This window comes from Pseudophryne corroboree, chromosome 12 (assembly GCF_028390025.1).
Source record: "Pseudophryne corroboree isolate aPseCor3 chromosome 12, aPseCor3.hap2, whole genome shotgun sequence".
Taxonomy (NCBI): Eukaryota; Metazoa; Chordata; class Amphibia; order Anura; family Myobatrachidae; genus Pseudophryne; species Pseudophryne corroboree.
Genome location: NC_086455.1, coordinates 93,541,372 through 93,550,355, shown reverse-complemented (window position 1 = coordinate 93,550,355; position 8,984 = coordinate 93,541,372). Strand labels below are relative to the sequence as shown.

At 43.7% G+C, this 8,984-nt stretch overlaps 1 pseudogene; it reads left to right on the top strand.

Annotated features, from left to right (window-relative positions):
- Nucleotides 1-252: 252 nt before the first annotated feature.
- On the top strand, nucleotides 253-371 carry LOC134981770 (5S ribosomal RNA; annotated as a pseudogene).
- The last annotated feature ends 8,613 nt before the right edge of the window (nucleotides 372-8,984 follow it).

The window sequence follows — 8,984 nt, the reverse complement described above, 5'->3', positions numbered from 1 at the left end:
TATTTTTCCCAGGCACACACTTTGGCCTAATTCTCTCTTATTACTTATCTTCTTATTTCCCACCTATCTACATCCGCGGACTCTCATCTATGATTCACGGGTAATCCTGTGTCTAACGTAGACAGTAGATCCGCAAGTTTTTTCCTTTTTTTCCTCTTTTTCCTTTTTCTTCCCCCTTTACCGTTTACTGTTCTTTGCAAACCTTCCTTAGGTGCACTCTCATTGGTAAGTCGATTACACCTGTGTCCAGGAAATTACTACCATACCCCACCGACAGAGCCCGATCTCGTCCGATCTTGGAAGCAAAACGGTGATGGGCTGGGTCAGTATCTGTGAGGGGGACCCCCAGAGAATACCCGGTGTTGTAATTTATGACTTATCTCGACTTTACACCAACAGCAGGATCACCACGTTTTTTCTACAATCATCTCGATTTCGTACTTATATGTTAGGATTTATACTCCTAATATCAGTCCGGTCCAGTGACCCATTGAGGTCTCATTAAAACAAGCCTAGCTTGTGCTGGTTGGAGAGGATTTGGGTGTAGAGCCAGTGTCTACATCAGTGGTGCAAGTGGGCGGGTACGGGTGGGTACGGCGTACCCGTAAGAATTTAGCCGTGGGTACGCCGTACCCACACCGACGGGCCGCCGCTCCTCGCACCGCCACTGATGTGAGGGAAGGAGAGCGCAGCCTGTGCCTCTCCTTCCCCTCAGTCTCCGGCGGGTGTCATAGTTAAATTCAGCGCCGATCCGTGAGCCAATCAGAGCTCGCGGTGCGAGCTCTGATTGGCTCACGGATCGACGCTGAATTAAACTGTGAGACACCCGCCGGAGACTGAGGGGAAGGAGAGGCACAGGCTGCGCTCTCCTTCCCTCACACAGGACGGCAGCGGCCAGCGGCAGCGGTGAGCAGGGAAGGGGGGGGGGGGATGTTATACCTGGCACTGGGGGATATCTGGCACTGGGGGGGCATTTCTATCTGGCACTGGGGGATATCTGGCACTGGGGGGGGCATTTCTATCTGGCACTGGGGGATATCTGGCACTGGGGGGCATATATACCTGGCACTGGGGGATATCGGGCACTGGGGGGCATATATACCTGGCACTGGGGGATATCTGGCACTGGGGGGGCATGTATACCTGGCACTGGGGGATATCTGGCACTGGGGGCATATCTGGCACTGTAGGGGCATTTCTGTATCTGGCACGGGGGGCAATGTATATCTGACACAGTGGGAGCATTTGTGTATCTGGCACTGTGGGGCAATGTGTATCTGGCACTGTGGGGCAATGTATATCTGGCACTGTGGGGCAATGTGTATCTGGCACGGGGGGCAATGTATATCTGACACAGTGGGAGCATTTGTGTATCTGGCACTGTGGGGCAATGTGTATCTGGCACTGTGGGGCAATGTATATCTGGCACTGTGGGGCAACGTGTATCTGACACTGCGAGGCAATGTATATCTGGCACTCTGGGGGCATTTCTGTATCTGGCACTGTGGGGCAATGTGTATCTGGCACTGTTAGTCAATGTGTATCTGGCACTGTGGGGCAACGTGTATCTGGCACTATTGGGATCATACGTGTATCTGCCCCTCCCCCATATGTGTATCACGCCCCCATTTTCATTGGCCACGCCCCATGTGGCATTTGGTCACACCCATTTTTTGCGCGCGCGCGCACACAGTACCCGTAAGACATTTTTTCTACTTGCACCACTGGTCTACATCCCCCTACAAGTCTAATACCTTAGACTAACCAGAACATTTCCAATTTTTCAACCCATCAATCAGTTGATTGGTTCACCCTATAATCTGCATAGTTCTCACTATTCAGATTAACGTAGTCACACCTTTGGTGTTATCTTACTCCTAAGAGATATTAGATTAATTGGCACGTTTGTGGGTACATAGATACCAGTGTATCCTTACTGATCAACGGTGGTGGAATACGATAGTGTGGAGCTTTTTCTTAAATTAATTATTTATTAAAAGTTATGTCTTAATATTTTCATATAAACAAATTTACATAAGGGTGCACCCACACAAGAGTCTTCTGCAAGCCAATTTTCTCGTATATAGATTCTAGCAAGTAGGCACTCTCCAGTCCATAAATGTGCTTGAGGAAAATGTATTATATCATACAAATGCAAGGCTTCATTATATGCATGTAGACAGAACAGCAGCAACGTTTCGGTCCATCCGGACCTTTGTTAAGCATGTCACCAATACAAGCCACCAACATAACACTACAGCAGAGTCATTGCAGATGAGCTGATTACTACAGATTAATACAGATGAGCTGATTCGGTTCCCAGAGACCCGAAAACACCCCCCCCCCCCCCCAAACTTACATAGTAACATAGTAACTAAGGTTGAAAAAAGACAATTGTCCATCGAGTTCAACCTATTTGTGGTCTCCTATGCAGTCTTATTATAGGACTAGTTATTTTTATGTTAGGACTAATTATATTAACTATAATGCATATGCCTACGCACCATAACCCTGAATATCTTTATCCAATAGGAATTTATCTAACCCATTCTTAAAGGTGTTGACTGAGTCCGCAGTTACTACTCTCTCAGGCAGGGAATTCCAAACATGTATTGTCCTTACTGTGAAAAAACCTTTTCGCCTCAATGTGCGGAAACTCCTCTCCTCTAACCTAAGCGATTGACCACGTGTCCTCTGTGCTGATATTATAGAAAACAGGTCCCTCCCAAGCTCTGTGTATTGACCCCTTATATATTTGTAGATGTTGATCATGTCCCCTTTTAGTCTCCTCTTTTCCAATGTAAACATGCCTAGCCTTGCAAGCCTTTCCTCGTATTCCAGGGTTTCCATGCCCTTGATTAGTTTGGTCGCCCGCCTCTGAACCTTTTCTAGCTCCAGGATATCCTTTTTGTAATATGGTGCCCAAAATTGCACACAGTATTCAAGATGAAGTCTTACTAGTGATTTATATAATGGGAGTATAATACTCTCGTCCCTTGCATCAATTCCCCATTTTATGCATGCTAATATCTTATTAGCCTTCTTTGCTGCACTCCTACTTTGGGTACTGCTGCTTAATTTGTTATCTATGTGAACCCCTAAGTCTTTTTCCAGTACAGAATCCCCTAATATTACCCCATTTAGTATGTAGGTGTTATTTTTGGTCTTGCCCCCACAGTGCATTACCTTACACTTGTTTGTGTTGAATCTCATTCTCCATTTTGCTGCCCATGTTTCCAGTATAGTTAAGTTCAGACTCAGCATCCCCTTCCGTATTTATAACCTTACACAATTTGGTATCGTCTACGAAAATTTATACCATGCTCTCTAGACCTACTGTTAGGTCATTGATGAAAATGTTGAACAAAAGTGGTCCAAGTACAGACCCTTGTGGCACAACACTTAGTACTTTATTCCAATTTTAAAATGATCCATTGACCACAACATGCTGCTCCCTATTATCTGACCAATTACTGACACAAGTGCATATTGTGCTCCCTAGCCCTATTTCTTGTAGCTTGCAGATAAGACACGTGTGTGGTACAGTGTTAAAAGCTTTGGCAAAGTCTAAAAAGATTATATCCACCTCCTTACCCTGATCCAGGTTCGCACTTACTGTTTCATAAAAGCCAAGTAAGTTGGTCTGACATGATCTGTCCTTCACAAATCCATGTTGGTTCCTTTTAATGACCTTATTTGCTTCAAGGAACTTTTGAATACTGTTCTTAGAATACCTTCCAATACTTTTCCCACTATAGATGTAAGACTAACTGGTCTATAATTACCTGGTTCAGCTTTGCTCCCCTTTTTAAATATTGGCACTTCATATTTTTATTTTTCTCATTCCGAGCCAAGAACCAAGTCTGGCTTGGGACTTCCCGCCAGACTCGGAAACAAGAACAAGGCAAAACGTCATCATCCCACTGTCAGATTCTTGTGGGTTTTGGATTCCATATAAACAGCCGCGCATCGCCACCATTTTCACTCCAGGCTTCGGCAGTGAGGGAGATAGGCCTCTGTCTCTCTCTGTGGGTGGTGGCGTCAGGTGGGGTCAGTGTTTGATCTCTAGGGGTGCTGTCCTGTCACTGTGGTGTCCCTGTGACGTTAGGGGTGCTGTCCTTGCTGTTACTGGTGTTTCATGTGCTGTTAGGGGTGCTGCAGCTGTACATGGGTTATGCTGTCCTGCCTGTCACTGTGTAGTACAGGGGGAAGGTGCACTGTCCTCTGGTATGCTGTAAAAATTCAGGGGTGCAGTGAAAATAAATGTATACTGTCCCTGTCTTGTATGCTGTAAGAATTCAGGGGTGCTGTTGTTAAAATAAATGTACACTGGCCCTGTCTTGTATGCTGTAAAAATTCAGGAGTGCAGTGAAAATAAATGTACTGGCCCTGTCTTGTATGCTGTAAAAATTCAGGGGTGCTGTTAAAATAAATGTACACTGGCCCTGTCCTGTATGCTGTAAAAACACAGGGGTGCTGTGAATATAAAGGGGTGCTTGCCCTGTCTTGTATGCTGTAAAATTACAGCGGTATTGTGAAAATACCGGGGTGCTGGCACTGTGCTGTATGCTGTAAAAATACATGGTGCTGTGAAAATAAATGTACACTGCCGTGTCCTGTTTGCTGTAAAAATACAGGGGTGCTGTTGTTAAAATAAATGTACACTGGCACTGTCCTGTATGCTGTAATAATACAGGGGTGCTGTGAATATAAAGGGGTGCTGGCCCTGTCTTATATGCTGTAAAATTACAGCGGTATTGTGAAAATACAGGGGTGCTGGCACTGTGCGGCATGCTGTAAAAATACATGGGTGCTGTGAAAATAAATGTACATTGGCCGTGTCCTGTTTGCTGTAAAAATACAGGGGTGCTGTTGTTAAAATAAATGTACACTGGCCCTGTCCTGTATGTTGTAATAATACAGGGGTGCTGTGAATATAAAGGGGTGCTGGCCCTGTCTTGTATACTGTAAAATTACAGGGGTGTTGTGAAAATACAGGGGTGCTGGCACTGTCCTGTATGGAGTAAAAATACAGTGGTGCTGTGAATATAAATGTAATAATAAAGGGGTGCTGTCCCATGAAATGGAGAACAAAAATTTGGATGCAAAAATAGATCAGGAACCACATCCAGTTCCTAGTACTAGTGCTGAAGCTGCTGCTGCCACCAGTCATGACATTGACGATGCAATTCCATCAACGTCGTCTGCTAAGGCCAATGCCCAATGTCATAGAGGGCATGTAAAACCCAAAAAGCAAAAATTAAGAACAAAAAAAAAAGAAATTATCTGTTAAGAAACATAAAATTGATAATATGCCATTCACGACACGAAGTGGCAAGGGAAGGCTAATGCTTGGCCTATGTTCATGACTGGTGGTTCAGCTTCTCATGAAGATGGAAACCCTACTCCCTCTCGAAAAATTTAAAAAAAAAAAATAAAGTACAGGAAAAAAACAACTGAACATTCAGAGATATCACAAATCCCCAAGGAGAGTCCAAGGGTGTCCATGGTTGCAATGTCTAGGCCTAACCTTCACAACACTGTATGGGAAGAGGAGGTTCCTACCACCATTTGCATGCCCTCTGCAAGTGCTGAGAGGAGCACCGCAAGTCCAGTTGCTGATATTGAGATTGAGGATGTCACTGTAGAAGCACACCAGGATGAGGAGGATATTGGTGTAGCTGGCTCTGAGGAGGAAGTTGACGATGAGGATTCTGATGGTGATGGTCTGTTTGAATAAAGCACCAGTGGAGACAGTTGTTGACGAAAAAGCCCATTGTCATGCCTGGGCAAAATACCAAAAAAGCCACCTCTTCGGTGTCGTATTATTTCTCCACAAATCGGATGACAGGTGTCAAGCCATCTGTTGCCTTTGTCAATCCATAATAAGTAGGGGTAAGGACGTTAACCACCTAGGAACATTGGGGCATATGTATTAACCTGGAGAAGGCATAAGGAAGAGATAAACCAGTGATATGTGCAAGCTGATAAAGGCAGCAGCCAATCAGATCCTAACTGTTAATTTAGATATTGGAGCTGATTGGCTGGTGCCTTTATCACCTTGCACATATCACTGGTTTATCACTTCCTTGTGCCTTCTCCAGGTTAATACATCTGCCCCATTCTCCCTTATACGTCACCTGCTGCGCATTCATCATAATTCATTGTTACGTTCAGTAACATTGGGTAATAGCGTAAGCAGTCCACTGACACCTAAATGATGTGGTTTGTTTGAATATTATTTCTCTGTGTGGATGAGGATGTAAACACGGAAGGGGGGGGGGATCTGAGGATAATGACAACATGTTGCTTCTGTAGAGGCAGTTTGTGCAAGGAGAGATTAATTTCTTCCATTTTGGTGGGGACCCAAACAAACCAATCATTTCAGCCACAGTCGTGTGGCAGACCCTGTTGATGAAATGATTGGTTAGTTAAAGTGTGCACGTCCTGTTTATACAACACAAGGGTGGGTGGGAGGGCCATATGACAATTCCATCTTGCATGTCTTTTCTTTGAGACATCATTCCAGGAGTGCTGCCCTATATGAGGTGCTGCCCCTCTACCATATCAATCCAGGGGTGCTGCCCCACTGCCATTTAAGTCCAGGGGTGCTGTTGCCTGTCTGCTGTGCTGTGTAATTATGCAGGGGTGCTGCCATATAATTCCAGAGGTGCTGCTGTACTTGATCCTAGATTTAAATTAAAGCCTAGAGCACAATATGAAACAAGCTTCAACATCACAAACAGATTTGTGAAAACATAGCCATAAAGGTGGAAATGGAAATTGCAATTTTGTCGAAGTATTTTCCAAAGAGACCACATTTGTGGCCAAAATTAGTCAGACTCAGAAAAGACAGAATCATAATCCAGCAAAACTGCCAGAGAGATTAAAGAGAGATTTTGTGCCGGAACATTAGAGAGAGGTTCTTCTCAATTATTTCATGTTAGGGACACACTCAAATGAATGGCTCCAATTAGTCAACCTTAATTTTAATTTATTAATAATGTTCCACATTTTGGAATTATTATTTACAAAATGTGCATTTGTTGTACATGTAAAGGCTGCGTAGGGTTATCGCAAGACCTTGCGGTGTTAGAAGAACAGCATTTCAGTGATCTGGCATTGCATCAGCTTTCCACTGCAATGCAGCCCTAGATGGTCCAGGAGCTCCTGTGAGGTACGAACAGTTACTGAATAAGGCCCAGTATGGAGTCTCATGGGGGTTTACAGCCAGGAAGATGTCTGGCTTGCCAGGCTGAGGCATGCTGTGGGCACAGAGGTTAGCATTGCTTCCTCCCACAGTCCTACTTATAGTATGCAATGAGTTTCGACTGCAGAGTGGTAAGCTCCACTAAGGGCAGGGGCTCAATAACAAAAAATTTCACTGCACTGTCCGGCTTAGTACTTTACCGAACCCACCCGAACTCAACTTGCCCGACTCAGGGCTGCTGTGGGGGATCAGGAGGGGCTGCTAAAACATCTAAGGGGCTGCTCTATTTAAAAATAAAATATGAGTAAAATAAACAAGACACACAGGTATGCTCACATGCGTGTAACTGAGACACACAGGTATGCTAACATGCCTGTAACTGGGAGCTGTGAAAAATGAAAATAAGGCATCTGCCACAAAATATGTAGATAAAAATGCAATAAAAAAATAAGAAACCCACGAGATTTTCACATACTAAGTTTCCAGACTCTGTGGATGGGAAAATATGCAATCTTGATCCTGTGGTATACACCAGTTTATTTGCATCCCAGCATTAAATCCGAGATTATCTTAATCCCTGAAAATGGAGAAGGGGGTACAAATTAGGAGGCTTTGGCCCCTAGTTTTTCAGTTTGTCCAGTAATGTGGTAATTATATATTTGCTTTGTTGAAGTCCTTTCTGTTCCACACCAATACAGGAGTGGAGATGAAAGCCTGTTTGTTGTTCCTGATTGCGTGTGCCTCTCTAATTCTTAATCATATTCTTGACACTGTCCTCTTCCTCTTGCCTCTTCTCATAATGTCAAAAGTCATCAAATATGGAGGTTTTTAGCTAGCTATGATTCGGAGAAGTTGGCAAACTTTTTCCAGGGGGTCCACCTGTCACTGAAGTTGTGGGTTTTTTAGACTGTGCATGTCCTGTTTAAATAACATAAGGGTGGGTGGGTGGGAGGGCCAAAGAACAATTCCATCTTGCACCTCTTTTTTTTCTTTGCATCATGAGCTCTTTGGGGCTTAGTTTTTAAAAGTTCCATCCTGTCTGCCACTGTAGTGCCACTCCTAGATGGGCAAGGTACTCGTGCCACCCACTTGTGTCGCTTAGCTTAGTCATCCAGCTACCTTGGTGCAACCTTTTGGCCTAAAAACAATATTGTGAGGTATGAGGTGTTCAGAATAGACTGGAAATGAGTGGAAATTAATGTTATTGAGGTTAATAATAATGTAGGATCACAAATACTCCCAAATTCTGTGATTTTAGCTGTTTTTTTGTTTAAAAAAAAAATTATCCAGATTCAAAACCAAAGCCAAAACCCGAAAGGGTGGTTTTGGCAAAGCCAATCCAGATCCAAAACATGAACGGAGATCCAGATCCAAACCCAAACCCTGAAAAGTGTCCGACGCACATCTCTAATATACACTATATATATATATATATATATATATATACATACATAAATATGTGTGTGCATATGTGTCAGAAGTCACATAAATGGAGTAAAATCCAACACTTTATTTCCACTTGTGTTCCCGGAGGTTCTTTAGATGGAGAGATGGAACTGGGGTATAGGATTATTTATTTATTAACAGTTTCTTATATAGCGCAGCATATTCCGTTGCGCTTTACAATTAGAACAACAGTAATAGAACAAAACTGGGTAAATCAGACAGACATAGAGGTAGGAAGGCCCTGCTCGCAAGTTTACAATCTATATGAAAATAGGCATTGATACAAAAGGATAGATGCTACCTATTGCATAATGGTCCACCAGATTTC